The sequence below is a fragment of the Peromyscus californicus genome, unplaced genomic scaffold (assembly GCF_007827085.1).
Source record: "Peromyscus californicus insignis strain IS unplaced genomic scaffold, ASM782708v3 Scaffold_7__1_contigs__length_154581171, whole genome shotgun sequence".
Lineage (NCBI taxonomy): Eukaryota > Metazoa > Chordata > Mammalia > Rodentia > Cricetidae > Peromyscus > Peromyscus californicus.
In genome coordinates, this window is record NW_026294595.1 from 88,288,109 (window position 1) to 88,305,414 (window position 17,306).

General features: G+C 41.1%; 1 long non-coding RNA gene across 11 annotated transcripts in view; it reads left to right on the plus strand.

The window, feature by feature from the left end:
- LOC128100637 (uncharacterized) overlaps nt 1-17,306 on the plus strand; it is a 53,522-nt gene that overhangs the window by 13,836 nt on the left and 22,380 nt on the right. For 5 of the 11 annotated variants that reach the window (XR_008214851.1, XR_008214855.1, XR_008214852.1 and 2 more), the window contains exons 3-4: nt 1,091-1,186; nt 5,782-9,635. This is a non-coding gene — a long non-coding RNA (uncharacterized LOC128100637). Of the gene's footprint in view, nt 1-1,090; nt 1,187-5,781; nt 13,356-13,412; nt 16,740-16,770; nt 17,064-17,306 lie in introns of those variants that run through there. The other 6 variants (XR_008214850.1, XR_008214856.1, XR_008214846.1 and 3 more) reach the window with 4 other exon arrangements.

Genomic DNA, 17,306 nt, shown 5'->3' on the forward strand with positions numbered 1-17,306 from the left:
ATTTTGTCTCAGCAATACAGAAAATAAGCAAACATCCTGCTCCCACACTCTGTACACACCCCAACTTCCTGGTTACTTTGTCCTTGGATTTAAAGTGAAGGATTGTGCCTTTACAATCCACCAGAGCACAGGGACATGCTTATGTTAGTTTAGTAAATAAAATTCTTGATTTTACTGATTATCAACCTGGGATTTAGAGAGATTAAGTGACCTGCTTAAATCTTACAGCTGGGAAATGACTAAGCCCCAAACCACAACCCCAAAGTAGTGCATAGAGCAGTGTTTATTTTGTTCAGTTGCATGAAGCCATGGGATTAATATATACATATCTCAGACCAAGGTCCTTGGGTATATCAGGCAAACACTCTGCCACTGGTAACATCTTCTACCCTCCTTTTACATTTTATTTTGAGACAGAATCTCCCAAAGTTGCCCAGGCTGGGCTTGCAAGCTTGGAGCTTGAAGTCTACTGGTTCAGCCTCCTGAGAGCTAGGTTTATAAAACTTGTGTTCCAGCCCAGTTACAAATTTTTCCTAAAATGCCTTTAATCTGCCTTTTGTCTCTTCTGTTCTAAAAATTTACAGTGGCATGCTTCAGTGTGAATCACCTGCTTTATCAATGAAGCTAGAAACTCAGAGGCCCATTTCAGTTAAAAGAAAATCTTGCATGCCTCCATTCTGGGAAAGGGCCTGCGGCTTAGTTTTGATGGTTTCTTTCACATCTTCACTTTCTCTTGTGTTATTGTCTCCTCCTGGGAATCGTCACATAGCTCTTGACTAATCCAACCTGCTGATTTTTGTGTTTTCCGTAATTCTGTATATCTTTGCTCTACTTTCTTGGAAATAACCTCAAATTTTTTCTTCTATTTTCGTTGCATTTTTTTTCCTGTAATCATACTGTTAATGTCTAAGAATTCATTTGTACTGACTTTTCTCTTCCTATGGAGAATTTTTTTCTTCTTTTGATGCATGTGATATGTGTGTGTGTGTGTGTGTGTGTGTGTGTGTGCCTGCGCGCGCGCATATGTATATACATGAAGGTCAGAGGTCACACAGGTACCTTTCTCAATCAGCACTGATCTTGTTTTAAGGCAGGGTCTCTCACTGAACCTGGAATTCACTGATTTGGCTGCACTAGTTAGACAGTCAGCTGTGGGGATCCTATGTCACCAGCACTGAGGTCACAGGTAAGCATGTCACCACACCTGGCTTTTTACATGGGTGTTCTGGATCTGAACTTAGGGCCTCATGCTTCTACAGCAAGCACTCTACCAAATGAGCCATGTTGCTAGCCTTGAGAATGATTTTTTGTTGTTGTTGTTTTTTTTCGAGACAGGGTTTCTCAGTGTAGTTTTGGTGCCTGTCCTGGATCTCGATCTATAGACGAGGCTGGCCTTGAACTCACAGAGATCCACCTGCTCTGCCTCCCGAGTGATGAGATTAAAGGCATGCACCACCACCACCTGCTAAGAATGACAAATTTTGAAGTTTACTTATCTTTTGCTGCAGTCTTTTCTGCCTCTAAAACTATTTTAAGTTTGCTTTGAACTCCACATTTTACATTAATGGCTTTACTTCTCGGATATCTGCTTGTCAACTCATGTCTAAAAGTGAGTAAAGCACTAAGAAACTGCCTGGAAACATGCGTGAATGGAACCTGCTGGCTTTGGGCTTTAATACAGAGCCATGGTTCTCGGTCAGAGGAAAGACACTGGGATGGTCCTGACACTGGGAGTTTGGGAGATGGATGTTAATGGTGTCTAGAGAGTTGAGACCAGACATGATCCTCACTGTCTGATGATGCACACTCTGGCTCCTCATAGCAACAACTATCCTGCTCAGCTCATTGGACCACTGAATTAGGAACCCCAAGACAGTACTATTTATCTTTCTATTGGCCTGATGAGAGTCATCAGATAGGAATCTACTAGTCTCCTGCTTGGACAGTACAGGCTTAGATTCCACATTCTGTGAGCTGAGGGTAGGGAGTAATTTCAATCCTCCTGCTCTTGGCTACATTTTTATTCTTGTTCACCCTTAATTCTTGCAGCTATTCTGTAGTTAACTGTCAGTCATAATCGGCTGTCTGTCTACTTTTCAGTTTCCTTTTCTCTTTGATCTTAGGAATTTATGCCATCTTAAAATTGCTTTGCTATTAAAATTATTGTAATTTCTGAAGGAAATGGGAGGAAATCCATGTGTTCTCTCCCTTATGATTGAAATCTCAGGATTTTATTCTTCCAGTTGATACATACACTGGTATTCTCTAGTAAGGGAAGCCTAAACAGAACAAAGCAAATGAAAACAATGCATCTGCATGAATACCTGCTACATAGAAAGTACAGTGTCTGTGCTATGGTGAATTTTCCTTGCCAGTTTGGAGGCACACTATCAGGTGGGTTCTGATATCAGTGGTGATTTGATTCCTTTCCTTCTCTTAAAGAAATCTCTTGGCTATAATTATCAGGACAAGCTAATTTGGACTATATACAGTCTATAGGTTTTGGTGTAATAGGAGCAGAAAACAATTTAAAGCTAAGCCCAAGAGAAAACAAGAACCCAAACACAGTGTGCTAAAGAACAGCCTGGATTAATTGACTCACTGAAGTTCTGTGTAAACAGAAACCAGATTTCTTCTGTTGACCAACTACCAGAAACTCTGAAACAATGACTTCAGCTCAGTGTCATTGACTGCAATTTCCATAGAAATCTGATTTTCACCGTGGGCCTCTGAAAGCTGGTAGCTCTGGAGGAAACCTCGCCTCTAGGAAGGATTTCCATCCATGCACAGATGCGTGCAATGCCACTGCAGCCACACTCAGATCTGTTATGAGAGCAGAAAGAGCACTCAGCCATCCTCCCCAAGTCAGTGAGTGCTGCCTATGACTTCTTTACAGTCTCACTGAAGTCTTACATGAAGGCAGACGATACATTCCATTATGAGAAGGAGAATTTCTAATGTCGAGTAGAAGACAACATTTAAAGCACATTTCCATGGAAGTTGCTATTAAATCAGCCCAGAACAACTGAAACTTGAGCTCAGAATGGTAGGACTTCTCCATTTTAAGAGCTAAAGAAAGAGAATACTTGTATGGTGCCATGGTAACATTATCACATAAAATGGTTCCCTAGAAGAAGATCTCACAGAAGCATGATCAGAATACACAACGATCTGGTATTGATTTAGCAAACCAATGGTCAAAGTATTTCATTTTCTATCATATTCTAATGCTCTTAACTTTAAAAATAGACAATATTCAGCATAAAAGAATTGGGATATGAAAGTACATAAAGAAAACTATAGTCAGTCTTTTCCTACAGATATGAGCTCTGTCTTACAGTTTTCTGTGTCTCTACAGACCCCCATATTCATGAAGGAAGGCAGAAATACAGGGTTGTTTGTGTTTTGAAAATAACAAAAAGATTTTCTATTAGAGATTTTTCACTAAAAGAGGTACACAGAGATAGAAAGAAAGGAAGCATACCCTGGACAGATTATGAGGGGAAGAATGTATCCCCGATTTTCAAAATTATCTCCTGCCTTTGTTAATGTAGATAGAATGGTGATGAAGGAAAAGCGGAACAAACATGGCCCAAGGTGCGTAGACCTTTAGATTGCTGGCCAATATACATTGAATGCTTTAGGACACGAACAAAAAGAATAGAAACACAGTGCAAACCTTGAGATTGTACAGAAAACAGCAAAGAAAGGAGAAAAAAGAGAACATTGGCTCAGTTAAAGTCAGCATCATTGGGTGGTGGCGGTGGCGGCGGCAGCGGTGGCGGCGGCGGCGGCGGTGGCGGCGGCGGCGGCGGCGGCAGCGGCGGCGGCGGCACACGCCTTTAATCCCATCACTCAGAAGGCAGAGGCAGGTGGGTTTCTGTGAGTTCAAGGTCAGCCTGGTCTACAAAGCAAGTTTCAAGACAGCCAGAGCTGTTACACAGAGAAACCCTGTCTCAAAAAACTACAACAACAATAATAATAAAGTCAGCATCATCTCCTGTAGTTGCAGGTGTCCTGGGTGTCAGTTCAGTTCCTAGTAAACACTCTTTTCTTTGCTTATAGTCAGCTGTCTTCTTGTTGTATCCTCTTATGGTGGGAAGGGAGAGAGTGGGACCCATCAAATGAGAAGGAGCGGCAGGGGTGAGAGGGGACAGCCAGAAGCTGTCTTTAAATTAAAACAGCATGAATCCCATAATGATGACCCACCTTCATGATTTTACAGAATTACAATGATTTCATAGGGTTACAAATGCACAGAATAGGTCCCAGCTCCAAATGCCACCATGCAGGGAGCTTTGGTTCAGCATCCGTGCTTATTAAGTGTTAAGATTGTTGTTTTTGTTCTCACTACAAAATACTTGAAATACACAACCTAAGGAAGGAAAGGTTTGTTTTGCCTCATACACCCAGGGGTTCCTGTCTAGGCCAACTGACCCCGTTGCTTTTAGGCCTGTGGTAACCTTACCTCAGGGAGAAGGGCATGGCTGATGAAATCTGTAGCTCAGCATCCAAGAAGCAGAGAAGAACTGAAAGAGACCAGGGATAACACATAACCTTTCAGGACATGTTCCTAGTGACCTTCTTCTTCTTATCTTCTGTTTTCCACAAATTCAGACACCATCAATTATGAATTCATCAACAAATCAAAACATTGATTAGGTCAAAGGTCTCATGATCCAATCACTTCCTTACATCCTCACATCTGAACACTGAAGACCTTCAACACATGAGTTTGGGGGCAATAACTCATATCTAATCCATCCAGAATTTAAATTTGGGTGGCTGAGAATGACAAGCATATTATGTCCATAAAAGTCAGCAAAGGGGAAAAATCTAACCGAAAGTATGCTGAAGCTAAGTATTCTGTAACATGCATGCATTCCTCTATTAATCTGAAACAAGAGGATCTTGAGATCAAGGTCAGCCTGGGCTATGTAATAAGTTCAATGCCACCATTTACTTCATAGTCAGACCCTGTTAACAAAAAAAAACCAAAAAAAAAAAAAACAAATGCAGTAATCCAAAAGATTCACAATAATAAGCTGAGGGTGTCTGTCAGTAGGATGGAATTGATTTTCTTTCCAGCTCCACTCCATCCTCTACAGTATCCTAAAGTGTCCCTTCTTCCCTTGGGTGCCTGCCTTCAGGCATAACCAGGATTCCTGCTTCACCACAGAAAAGATTTCTAAATTGAACTTATTTGAAGACTTGAAGATTTATTAAAATACATTTTTAATATAGATGTTATGAACAAAGTTATTAGACAGGGAGAGAGAAAGAGAGATATAGAGAGAGACAGAGACAGAGACAGAGAGAGACACACAGAGAGAAACAGAGACAGAGACAGAGACAGAGATTGCGACCAGATGATGTGAAGTTCTCCAGAAAGTCACAAGTAGGTTTATTTATCATGGGTATATATAAGATTTTGGTGACATTTAAGTTACACCTAAAGGTTGCTGAGGAACACTTCTCTCCTCAGCATTGCTCCAAGAGTGTAGTTTACATTGAGGTTAAAAGTTAAAGAATTTTCTTTTGTGAACAAAACCGATGGGTGGACTTATGAGGGATAGATTTAGGAATACAGGGAAGAGCCTGAACCTCACCCACCTCAGTGCTAAGTAAGCACAGTGTATTTACCAGCTTTTAGGAACATATATTGTCTTCTTAGGCAAATTAAGATTTTTGAGTCCATTTTCAAGACAAGCAAGCCAGACCATTCTCATGTTCTCTTCCTATCTTTGCATAATTTTCCCTATCCTTTCTATTCTGCCTCAGAACATATGGGAGTTATGGAAGCTTTCTACATCAGTCTGGGCCTGGGGACGTGAAGGATGAAAACAGGAGGAGATGAAGCTCACTAACAGGATTAAGAGATCGCTATAGGAACAACTGAAAGAACTATCTGCGAGAAAAAGACAGCAAGGATGAGTCCTGTGCATAACGGAACGAACAATTACCATTTAGAGAGCCGAGGAAGCCGGAATGTGACTAAGTTTAGAAAGAAAATTATGAATTTGATTTTGGGCAAGTTGAAGTCAAAATGCCCTTGAGATATTTAAGAGAGCTCCAAGAAGGCTGATGAATATGAAAGTTTGAAACACCAAGTTTAATTCCTGGAATTAAAACCAGGAAAATTGGTCAATGAATTTTAGGGAAGGAATACAGTATGGTATATTCTTGGTGCTGACAAGTTCTCTCGTGACTGATAGGAAAATGCTGACCATTCAAGGACACACAAAATCTGGAGTTTGGAGGAAAATGAAGAGTGAATCCAGTCAAGAGAGTGTTCTTACTGAAGGCAACAGTAAGCTGTGATGACTGAAAAAAGCCCTCTGACCATGTGAGTCCCATGAACCTCGCCTAGGTGGCACTCACTACCCACTTCCTCCATGACCTCAGCTCTATTGTCTAAGGATGACGCTGAACCCCATGCACCTCCCCCAAGTAGCAACATTCCCACAAGACCCTATTCCTGACCACAGCCTCTGGTAGAATACTGTGAACCTTCCACAGACTTCTGAGGGTTTGTAGCCTGCTGTGTGGAAGGTTTGTGATCAGAGGCTGCATCTCCCCCTGGTTGATCTAGGACCACTTTTGTTACCCTGTTTACACATCAACACAGAGTGACCTGAAGACTGAACTCCAAACACCATTCAGCTGGTCCAAAGCCTGACGAATTGTGGCAATAGCAAGCAGATATCCAAATATCTACTCAACAAAGGTGGGATAAATATCCATACCAAAATCACTATCAACCACCTAACTACAGATGTCTAGGTCCCACTGCAAAAACACAAAGAACACAAATAACCAAGTCAACATGTCTCCTCCAGGAATCAGTATTCTCACAGCAATGCTCCCCCACAAAAAAACAACTTAGATGACACACAAGACAATTATTCCAAAATAGCAATTATAAATATATATGAGGTACCCAGAAAGGATATGAATAAATGCTGGAACAAAGACCATGAAAACACAAACAGCTGAACAAAATATAAACAATTCAAGATATAAAAGTAGAATTTAAAAAGAGATAGAATTTCTGACATTCTGACAAAACCTAACATGAAATAGAACTTGAAAAAATTCAGTAAATAAAATCAAAAGTCTAATGCAAGTCCTCATCAACAGAATGGATCAAGTGGAAGAGAGAACGTTGAGGCTTAAAGACAAAATGCAGGGATTGGATGACTCAAAGAAAATAATAAATGTGAGAAAAACCCTCTAGAAATCCAACAGCTAAAATCGAATGTCAGGTTTAGGCAGAGCACTTTCTCATGGAAAGATGAACCTGCGTATTGGTGTGAGACTCCAACTGACCTAGTTTGCTTTTGTTCTTGTGATAAAACACTGACCAAAAACAACGTGGAGAGGAAAGGGTTCATTTGGATTACAGGTTATAGTTTACCATTGAGGGAAACCAAGGCAAAAGCTCAATGTAGGAGCTTGAAACAGTAATGGTAGATGAGTGCTGCTTACTAGTGTGCACCCCAGACCTAACTGTCTAGAGATGATACTGCCCATGGTGTGCTGGGCCCTTCCCCGCCAATTAACTGTCTACAATTAACTATGAACACCCTACAGACAAACCCACTGACCAAGCCAAGAAAAGAAACTTCTCAGTTGGGGTTTTCTCTTCCCAGATGTGTCAAGTTGACAACTGAAGGTAACTATGCCACCGACAAAGTTTCTTTCTATGGCTCCTGATTTCTTTTGTGAAGTTGGAAAAGGGAAGTCTTAAAGAACAAGGAAGAGGAAGGGGAGCAGTGAAAGTCATTGTTCCAAAGGTTGAGAGAGGAATTTCGAGACAGCATCAGTTTTTGCATATTTACCTGGTCTGGGCCCAACTCATCTTTAGTTTCACATGTTTGGTCCCCTTATACAAGCACTAATGATTTTTTTCAGTGTTGCGAAGTCTGTGCTTAATTCACTTTGGTTTTTATTCTGCAAATGTCTACTCCCTGCTTTAAATCTTCCATACTGCATATGTAACAGACCTTCATGAAATGATGACCAAGTTCTGTTTATAACTTCTGAAACCACCTAGAGTCAGTCATTGTTCAAGTATGCCGAGCAGTGTTTTCTAGAACAGCCTGTGAGGACATGGAAGGAACAATATTGGTAAAGCAGTGAGGCCATTGCTGGTTGAAATAGTTCAGAGAAACAGGATGGCAGGGAAATGGGTGACTCCTCTGCCTGCTTGCCTGTCTGACTCTAAGAAGTGAACTGCTGAGTAAGAAGGAGACTTGCTCATTCCTGATTCTCTAATGAGATTGTCAGGGGCTCTGAGTGAGATTCTTGGCTTTCTTGTATTGAGTACATTCCCAGAACCAGGAGAAGACTTCTAGCTTTCATAAATGGAAGACTTTCTTGGTTAACCCATTGCCAACCCTAGAGGTTAGTTTCTTCACCTACCAGAAGACTCAGTCTAGATTCTCACCTCTCCTTAACCTTTCTTTTTCCAGTGACTTTCTGAGACCTTTCAGAAAACCTTTCACCTGACCTTAAAGAGTCAAGCTCAGACCCACCAAGAAGGATTTCTTCCATTAAGATAGAAATCTGATCTGCTTTTGGTAGGATGGAACAAAGAAGTCATAATTATAAACTACTGGGAGAGATAAAAAAAATTTATTATCTACAAAACCATTTGGAAACTGGGTGAAGGTACAAGCAGAGTCCATTTTACTACTATTGCTCCTTTATATACGTCTAATCTTTTTTCTGATAAAATTGTTTTCAAAGAAGATCTCAAAATTTATTACTATATACCAGTTATTTTCAAACTCTTTACCAAAAAGGCAGTTTATGTTGTTACCTTATACATATGTGTGTGTGCGACAACAGGGCTCTATAAAATATTTGCCTTCACTATATACTTTCCTACTCTCTGCCATGCTTGGTTAATATTGAAGATAGTGTTGGAACCTACATGACTGATTCCAAAATGTGTTCATTGATTGTGTCCCACAATTTGAAATATGAAAATAATCAAATCATTAGTCAAATCTTCTGGTCTACAATTAAACATTTGTCTATTAGCCTGTGTCAAGGGAAAAGTGGCTTTAGGGGGAGGGATAGAGGAGAAAGAGCAGTCAAGAAATTGTTGCCTCCCTTTTTGGAAAAGTCAGGCCTGATCTTGGGAGCAGATGTCATCAGGGATTGACTAAAAGTGAGTGCTTCGTAAGCTGCCCGTTCTGTGACTGAGGAGCCACTGTCAATATTTCCATGCATTTGTTCCTAGACAGAACTCAGCTTTCAAGCAACCACCCCTCTTCTCTGGCCATCATGCCTTTGCTAACATGGAGCTCATCTCCTGTCTCCGACTTGCCCTGGTTTTGAATTTATATCCTGCTCTCCCTCTCCCTCTTCCTCATTCCCCTTATGGTGATACCCCCACCAACCAGTGTCATGGACAAAAGTTTCATCCACCAAAGGGAAGGACAAAGCATGCTGAGATTTGCTCAGCACTTAAATCCCATTGTAGCAAAGGTCTGATGAAGCCAGCAGAGTGCAAAGTCTGTCATCTAGAAGAAAGCACTGAATAAATTTAACTTTGGTATCTAAGAATGAAGTATCGAATCTTCTGTCCTTCAGCAAATGGCAATCAACTTCCTGTTGGGAAAAAGGTGAGCATTTGAAGATTTCAGGGATTCAACAGACATCAAGGAAATGCAGAACAGCACCTTGATATACTATAAAATAAGCTTCAAGTTTTAAAATATTTTATAAAGGGGTCCACAAACCCAGAGACATTCCATGTAATGTATTTTATATACTTTATATATCATATATGTGTGGGGAATTTTTAGTAACTGAAAACATACATATATTGGATGAACTACTCCTTCCACTCATAAATATTATTATTTTGCCAAGGAGGGCATTGCCATTCCTCCAACTGCAAAAGCTGTATTTCCTTCAATATTAAGGTTAATGAAGGCTGGGGCCCTGTAATCTACATGAGTAGGTTAATTCTCATGTGTCCTAGATAGTTGAGAGAGAGATTTGGAACTTCAGCTGAGGGGAGATACACACATTGCCAAACTGGACATACAAGCATGCAAATGGAATGAGAGAAGCTATGTGCCATGCACCCCGGTGCCTCCGCTTCCCTTCAGCAGAGCCCAGAAGTTGCACAAGAGCTGCCCTCCCCCCATGCATGAAGGAGAAAAGCCAGTTCACAAGCTTTAAACAACCCTGGAGAAAAGCTGTTACATGATTCAAGCTTTGAGTATACAATAGTTGGAGAGTGGCTTATTAAAAATTAGCCAGACTGCCATGACATTGCTGACAGGACATTCACGTGTTCAGTGTACTGTAGAAGTGAGGATACGGCACCAACGATCTCCTGCCTGTATCCAGGATATGCATGTGCAAATTGCTTTTAAAAATGCCCTTGTGAACAAAGGTGAAAGTTCAGTTTCAAAACATCACAACTAGATGAGACTATCTCAATTTGTTCGCTTAAACCACGTTTTGCCCAAAGGCAAAGGAAGATAACCTTTCTCATGACTTGTTTCCTTACTCAGGCTGTCTTTAATATTGCTGACAGGAAAGATGGGTGCTAGAAAAATAGCACAAATGAGACAAGAGACTCCTATTGGTTACCTGTCATGGTAAAGGCATTATTATTATTATCTGCAAATGTTTAGAGTCTCCAGTTTTTTTTTTTTTTATTGAAGGCTGGTAATCAATATTTGGGGATCCATCCTCCTGGCAGGCTTAGTTCTAGATACTGGACTGGGAAACTAATTTTCAGAGCAGAATCTAGTAGTAGACAGAAAAGACGTAGATTAGTGAACATGGTGTTTTAATGATGTTCAATGTGAACAGAACTAACTAGAGTGACATAAAGCAGTACCCAAGGCTGAGGTTGGCTTTGGAAGTAGGAAGCAATTTGAGAGGTGTCCTATTTTTATTTTGGTGGTGACTGTTGGGTATATACAGTTATTTGAAACCGTTAAATCATGTGCCATAAATAGGCACATCTTTAAAGATTTTGATTTTATTTTGTATTACTTCACTGAGAGTTTTGTACAGTATGTTTTGATCATATTCACTCCCTCCTCCAACTCTTCCCAGTTCTACCCCCCTTTCCTACACACCCAATTTTGTGCCGTTTTTATTTTTTAAATCCATCAAGACCAATTTGTGCCGCCCAAATGTTCTCAGATGTGTGGTCTTTCACTGAAGCATGATCAATTTACCAGGGGCTATACTCACAGAGGAAATTGTCTCTTTCTCCCGGGAGCCAACAGTGGCCTTGGGAGGAAGAGATGTGATATAAATGCTCCATTTAATGATGAGCATTTTGCAGTCTCCTGTTTTCTGTACCTTGGCTATCTGTGGGTCTCTGTGTTAATCACTATTTACTACAAACAGAAGCTCCTCAGATGAGGTTTGATTGATGCATCGATACATGGGTATAATAAGTCATTTAGGAGTTGTTTGGGTACTATGTTAATTTAACAATATAGTAGTCATAGTTTCTCCGTAGGGCCTATGACATGTCTATCCCATTCATGTCTATTCCCAGTTATGGGTTTGATCTTGTGGAGTGAGACTTAAACCCAATCAGAAATCTCTCTCACACACATACATGCGCAGAGAGTTAAATGGAGTTACCATACAACAGGGCAATCCCCTTACTAGACACCAGAGACTAACAAATAAGAAGCCCAGTGTGGTGATAGATTGTGTACCCTGATAAAAATTTGCCTAAAGATCAGAAAACAGAACAAGCCACTAGATTAAACATAGAGGCCAGGCAGTGATGGCACACACCTTTAATCCTAGTACTCAGGAGGCAGAGATCTGTATGGATCTCTGTGTGTTCAAAGCCACCCTGGACTGCAAGAGATTGACTGAGTCTAGGAGATAAAACAGAGCCAGGCCGTGGTGGCACACGCCTTTAATCCCAGTACTGGGAAGCACACATACCTTTAATCCCAGGAAGTGATGGCTGGGCGGAGAAAGGTATATAAGGCGTGAGGAGACAGGAACTAAAGGCTTTTCGGCAGAAGTGTCCTTTTCAGCTGGAGCCTTTTTCAGCTGGAGCCTTTTGGTTGAGGACTCAGAGGATTCGTGGAGTTGGCGAGGTGAGGCGTGGCAGTGGGTTGTTCCTTTGTCTCTCTGATCTTTCAGCATTTACGCCAATATCTGGTACCAGCTTTTTTATTATAAGACCTATTTAAGATTCGAGCAACAGCCAGTCCATGGAATGTGCTAAAAGGGCACATTTTGTGGTATACAAATTATATCTCAATAAAATTACAAATCATAAGAGCTCTGAACTGAGATAGTATGGGAAGTAAAGAGGAGATGTAGATACAGTTGAGATGAGTGTTCTCAAGAAGACCTTTAGCTGTGAGAACTGCTAATGTTCTGGTCTGAAGTCCTGCACTGGCCTCCTTGGGCCAGGTAGAGTGAGGATCGAGTCACTCCTGCTTGTGGCCATGTGATCAAACTGACTCAGAAACAGGACACTTCCAAAACCTGAGGATTCCAAGTAACTAGTCAGAGGGCCCTAGTGGGTCTGAGAATGGATGATTGCAAAGTCCCCTCCCCTTATCTGCAAGGAAAGTTCCTGTGAAGTGGCCAGGCTTGCTGTTCATCATTTCTGCTTTCTTCACTTCTGTATACCTGTGGAGCCCACCGACTTTCAGAGGTGATGCTGCCTGATTCGTGACTTACTAATCCAAGCCAAGTCAACCATTAAATTTAACTGCCAAGGTTCCCAGGGTTCACAATGGGAAAGGTCACTGGTGTCTTTCTTGCTTTACTTTCAACAGATGGCAAAAGCTATCAATTTTAGTAATATAAAACTCACTATATGGACATAGCATCAAACTACCGTCTAAATATGTATCTTTGTATCCATAGATGTGTGCATTAGCCATCATCACAGGAGTATCATTGTGCAGTGGATGGTAGTTAATACAGAAACTCACTACTGGTTTAAGGGCAAAGAACAAGTATCTGTGGAATGCAAGGCCATAAAGGTGACATTTTTTTTTATAATCCCTCCCCCTAAGGTTGAAGGACCATTTTAAAAGAAGGGGTTGGAAGATTGTAAGAGCCAGAGGGTGGGGAGGACTGAAAAGAAACCGTCTTCTGGATATGACAAAACTGTTGTATTTACAAACTCCCAGCAGCTAGGGTTGTCTGCATAAGACCTGCAAGTCAGTCACCACGTCAACGTGGATAGGGAGGGGTACATAGGTTCCAGTGTCACAGCTCTGGAGGGAAAGGTCTCCTGACTTGTTGGGAAGTCAGGTGATCCGTAGAGCCGCAATAGGACAGCTCAGCTCTGGAGGGAAAAGTGTCCTGTCTTGTCAGGAAGTCAGGTGATACCTGAAGCTCAGCTCTGGAGGGAAAAGTATCCTGTCTTGTCAGGAAGTCAGGTGATACCTGAAGCTGGGGTGCAGTGGGGGATGGTCTCCCCACAGGATGTAGCAATCCTGCTCTTCCAGAGAGAGTTATCACAGCTGAGCTTTGCTCCACCCCCACTCCCACCCCCCCTTAAAGGAGGCTTCCCAGCAGAGCTCCGCTTCTTCTCTCGGGCCCACGATGTTGCTGCTGCTGTTTCTTCACTGTGCTAAAGCGGAAACCCCTGCAGAAATGTAGCAATCTCCTCCAGCTCAGACAAAATGTTATTTTTTTCTGCTCTGCCTTGCTCGGCCCCTCTAAGGGAATGTCTCAGCAAGTTTTTGTTTGTTTGTTTGTTTGTTTTTTGTTTTTTTTTTCCGTTTAGTCCCTCTAAGGGACGTCTCAGCAAGATTCTTCTGTTCTGCCCGCGAATGAAGATTTTCACCCAAGACTTTTGAAAAAGAGATTTATTTGGCAAGGAGGAGTCCAGGAGAGAGGCTGCCTCTGTCAGGGTGGGAAAGCACAGCCAACCCCTGAACAGGTAGAGGGGCTCATATAGGGCTTCTTAGGGGCGGAGTTTCTCCAGAGAGAAGATTTCCTGCTCAGGGCTTAGTTTTGTTAGTCAGGGACAGAGTTGACTCTGATTTCTGGGCCAGACTGTGTTTCTTTCACTGACCCTTTTTAGCCTTTTGGTTCTAATTTCAGAGCCAGGGCATATTTCTTTGACTGTCTCTGATTCTAGGGCCAAAGTGTGTTTCTTTGGCACTGGTTTCAGGGTCAGGGCATATTTCTTAGGTCCTGGGTTCAGGCCTAAAGTGTTTCTTTTACTGGCTTGGGTCTCAGGGCCAGGGTGTGTTTCTTTCACTAGCTCTGGTTTCAGGACCCCGGGTGGATTTCCTTCACTTTACTAGCTCTGGTTTCAGGGTTAGGGTGGGTTTCTTTGGCTGGCCCCTTTTTTCTTACAACAGGCTCCTTCTGGACCCCAGTCCTTGGGACAATGTCACCCACATTTACAGTGGGTCTTCCCCTATCAGTTAAACATCTCTGGGAAAATCTTCCACATGTCCAGAGATGTGTCTCCTATTTGATTATAAATCCCATCAAGTTGGCAACCAAGATTAAACATCACAGAACATATACAGCCAAATCATGCTACCAAAGTCCTTCTGGATGTGGGTACAGAAAAGCAGCAGTTAGGATGGAGAGTTTCTTTCTGAAGTGAAAAATGTGTTCAAAAATTGATTATGATAATGGTTACACTTATCTGGATATACAACATCAAGTTTGAACTATACACTCCAAATGGGTGAATTGTGTAGCATGTGAATTATGTCTAAATGATGTGTTCCTTTTTAGATGGCAATATAATCCTGTATGAGCCAGAAAAGTAAGGAAACTTTGGCCACATGCCAAAGCAAAGTTAACTGGGTGAAACTCATTTTTATTTTCTTTTTATCACACTCACATATTAAACCAACAAGATACAGCTAGAGTAACTTCAGAGTGACTTGCTATTTCACTCCTATGGGAAAGGAAGACATAATTGTCCCCAATCTCAAAGACTTCAATTTCTATTAATTTATAGCCTTGGATAACCTGGAAAACTTCCTTTATTAAAATAAAAATTGTGCCCAATGTTAATTATTCTTGGTGTATTTCTCATCCTGTATGAAATCACTTCACAACCCCGAAGCAGAGTTTTGAGTTAGTAGACTGAGTAACCCAATGTGAAGATGAGCTGAGACCAGGCAAAATGATGCAGTTACAGCCACAATCTTGGTGGGTAAATGAGAGCAGTGTGTTTCTCACTCAGGGTGTGTGTCCGCAGGGGTGTCCACTCATTCTCATCTGTGGGGACCCACTGATGGAGGCTTCCATGAAGCATGGGAGGACTGCAGCCAATGTTTGTGTAGGCCACACTCCATTCTCTTCAAGTTTGGAGATAATTTTATCTTTTTACACCATCCTTATTTCAATTTATATTTGGAGTGAACACCAATCAGGTTCTTCCTATTGACTCCTTCATCTCTACCAACCTACAGTTTTCTTTTTAAAGCTAGAAGGCTTATACTGTATTTCAGTGAAGGAGTTGAAGGCATTAAAATCAAACCAGTTATTATAGCACAATGGGATTAACACTCCAGGGTAAAGGATACAAAAGGAAATGTGGCTACCCCTTACTGTAAAATGTAAAGAGTTTTAAAATAAGTTCTCTTCAACTTGAGGGGAGATCACAGTGGTGTGAAAAGTGCTTTCTACACTGAGATTTCAAAAAACCCAGTTTAGATTAAAAACAAATGCTGTATAGTATAAGATCATAGTAATTATCAGCTGAACTCCTTGTTAAGTCCCATATTGTGAACTTGTATTTCTCCTTATTTGATGAAATTGCTTAGGTCAGTTTTCCCTCTGAGAAATGAAGGAAAACCTAACTCTACCGTCTTGGTCTTTAGTATCTGGACACTGAACTCTCTAGCTGTTCCTTGTTGAGGTGTATTATATAAGGTTCTCTACAGGAACATAACATACACACACATGCATGCACACACCTATACTCACACACACAGTAGATTTAGGATTGGTTTCCATTATAAGGGCTGGGCCATCTGTACACCAAAGACACAGAATACTTGGTGGCTGCTCAGCCCATGAAGCTAGATGCCTCCAAAGTTCCAATCTGGTGTAAGAAAGTTGGGTACATCCTGGCAAGTCACCAACATTGAGTCCATGTTAAAAGCGATGCTTAAATGTCAATGGAGGCAGCATATAAGATGGTCTGGGGGATTGAATGTACAACCCTACATATGGTAGACAAGTGCTCTACCATTGAGCTACACCCCAAGGTCTACAATGAGCTCCAAAAATCACATGATGATATTAGCAGCAACAACAAATACAATTTCAAGATGGCTAAATGATTTGAACAACCAAAAGAAATATGAATACAGATATTTCATACAGCCATCAGAGAAATGAGAATTAAGACCACAATATGACATCATGCTGCCACAGTTAGAATGGTTGTTATAAAAAATAATAATAATGGTAAGGTATGCCATTTGTGGGGATAGTAGTTTGAATGTTACTGGCCCTCATAATCTCATAGGGAGTCGCACTATTAGGAGGTGTGGCTTTGTTGGAGTGGGTACAGCCTTGTTAGAGGAAGTATGTCACTGTGTGTGTGTGTGGGGGGGGGACTTTGAGGGTTCCTATGCTCAGGATACTGCTCAGTGTCTCAGTTGACTTCCTGTTACGTGCCAGATGTAGGACTCTCAGCTACTACTCCAGCACCATGTCTGCCTGCATGCCACCATGCTCCCTGTCATGGTGATAATGGAATAAACCTCTGAAACTGTAAGCGAGTCACCCCAATTAAATGTTTTTTTTTTATAGGAGTTGCTGTTGTCATGGTTTATAACCATGGTGGAGAGCAGTGTGGAAGCGTCTTAAAAACTAAAAGATCTACTATGCAATCCAGCTATCCCAATATGAAGCCAGTCTGTGAGAGATCACTACATGTCCATGTTTATTATGGAATTATTCACAATAGTAGCAATATAGAATCATCCTTGAGACTCAACAACAAAGGAATGGATAAAGAAAACATGGCATGTAAACACAATGGAATATCCATTTTCAGGGAAATGGATAGAACTAATGGATATTATGTTAAGTAAAATAAACCAGATATGTAAAAGCTAAAAGAAAATTCTTAATGTGGATTAGTGATTAATTGAATTTTGGAAAGGGAAGGAAGGCTGGATTGACTAGTATATGCTGTATGCATACACTGAAATATTATACAGAATTGTATTAATATATAAGATTAATACATCGTTATCAAAAGAGAATTAAATATTGAAGTATATTCTTATGCGTATGGCCCATTAACACCTTTTGTCATACTTAGAATTTAAACTTCGTATTAT